This window comes from Neurospora tetraspora (assembly GCF_033439725.1).
Source record: "Neurospora tetraspora strain CBS 560.94 chromosome Unknown B0H65scaffold_7, whole genome shotgun sequence".
NCBI classification, from domain to species: Eukaryota; Fungi; Ascomycota; class Sordariomycetes; order Sordariales; family Sordariaceae; genus Neurospora; species Neurospora tetraspora.
This window is the reverse complement of record NW_026944389.1, coordinates 1,105,273-1,107,252: the sequence shown is the minus strand read 5'-3', so window position 1 is coordinate 1,107,252 and position 1,980 is coordinate 1,105,273. Positions and strand designations below refer to the sequence as shown.

Genomic DNA, 1,980 nt, shown 5'->3' with positions numbered 1-1,980 from the left:
TAGGGATAGGGCTATAAGCGCTATTAATAAAGCCTAATAATAATAAGCGGTTTAGGCGAACCGATATTGAAAGGAACCGGACTTTAGAATAAGTAATAAAATATTTATTATTAAAAAAAATTAAATAACCCATAAACTGAATAATAAATTAGACCGACTATTTACTTATATCTTATATTATATTGAAGTAATAAAGGGATACTCTTATAAATTAGATTAGGGGGGATAGCTCAGTTGGGAAGATTTGGGCTTGGTTTACCTTGCGGTTGTTCCGTGAGGTTGTAGGTTCGAATCCTACTCCCCTCTCTTCTATCCGATCTTTTCGGCTTGGAATTCTTCCCCTACCCTAAGTACGTGGTTAAATTTGTAGGGCTCTCCCTAGTCTAAAACCCTAAGAACCCTACTAAAGTAGATTTAAATCGATTTTCTACTCCTCGATAAAAGAAATCACCCCGTCTGATAGTACGATAGCTTCTCCGCCCAATCAGCGCACGATTCCCTAATAGTAAGTAGGGTAATACTTATCTTCGCCTCCGAAATTAGGGCCCTCGGGCCGAAAGAAGACTTTAAGAACGCCGATCGAATCTGTAAATCCTTTCTTCCTTCCCTCTAAAATACTACTCTATAAAAAAGTAGACGGTCCCGGGGCAGTGAAGAAAGGGTAGGGGTAGAGGGGTTAATTAGAGGAGAATAACGAAAGGAAGGCTTGGGATAAACGAAGGAAAATATTAGATGTAAAGACGCGGGAGGTTTTTATCCGGTATTCGTGGTAGTGGTCTCGGATATACGGTTTTTCCGCCCGGCTTTGAACGACGAAGGACCGTATACCTAAATAGGCAATTAATTAAATTAGACAGTCAAGCGTGAATAGGATTATTATTATTATAAATTAGATTAACCCGAATTGTATAGGGGTAAAAAAGTATTTTATATTAATTATTTAGGGAAGGACGCTAATAACCTACTACCGGGGTAAGTTAAGTAGAATCCTATTAGGGAAATTATAATAGATAACGGAGAGGAGGAATAGGAAATATATAAAGTATTATCGTCTAAAGCCGTTAATAGGAAATTCTAATACTAAATAGAATAGAGAAGTTGGGACCCCGACCGGGAATAGTATTCAGTTGATAAATTCAAAAATATAATTATAATACTTTAAAAATATTATACAAAATATCCGGATAAGCCTAATCCACCTAAATAATTAACCTACTAATTAAAGGGGGATAAGGAGAATTATAAAGAAAATAATATCCCGGTTGTAATAAGGAGAATAATATACCGTAGAAGGATTTAAGGCGGTTTTCTTTATTTTTATAGGAGGGGATTGGAGCGATAAGGAGGATTATAAGCGGCCCTTTCGGAATTATATCTAACGATTAAGCTAGCAACGATCGTAGGACTAGTTAAATAACGTAGTAATAACTATATTTCCCTACCCCAAGGGTATTATTAAATTTAGAAAGCGATAAGGTTGTAAGTTTAAAATAGGCTTATATTAAGACATCTTTTTATACTTTTAGTTTTTGCTACGTTTTCGGCTTTGGGTCTAAACTGTTAATTGGAGGGGGGGGGGGTAATATTATAGCCCAATATTATGACTTCCTAGGAGTATATTAGTCACGTACTTGCGTACCGCTTTCGCGGAACGCTTGCACTAGTATTGGGCTTACTCGAAGTGGGTCCTAGAAGTTCTAGCGCGCACATACTTATTCTCGTGCAGCCAGCCCACCTTTACACCTTTCCTCTTTCTTTCTTTAGCTTTAGTTTTGTATTTGAATTGCGCTATATTCCTACTTGAGCTGGCTTTCTCTCGTGAATGTGCGTGCCCTCACAGATATAAGTAAAGGGATTGGCTAATAGCGACCCGTATATGTGTCCCGTTATCGCTTATACGACTAGGGTATTTATTTCAGTCTATACGCTTATATTTAGTTCTCTTCCTCTTTTCTTTTCCCTATTTAAAATCTTTCATTA

The 1,980-nt window shown here is 37.0% G+C and overlaps 1 pseudogene across 1 annotated transcript; it reads left to right on the top strand.

Moving 5' to 3' along the window:
* The first annotated feature begins 219 nt into the window (after positions 1–219).
* On the top strand, positions 220–306 carry B0H65DRAFT_t404 (annotated as a pseudogene). Its single transcript has one exon. The product of its transcript is annotated as a tRNA-OTHER (tRNA).
* Positions 307–1,980: the final 1,674 nt, after the last annotated feature.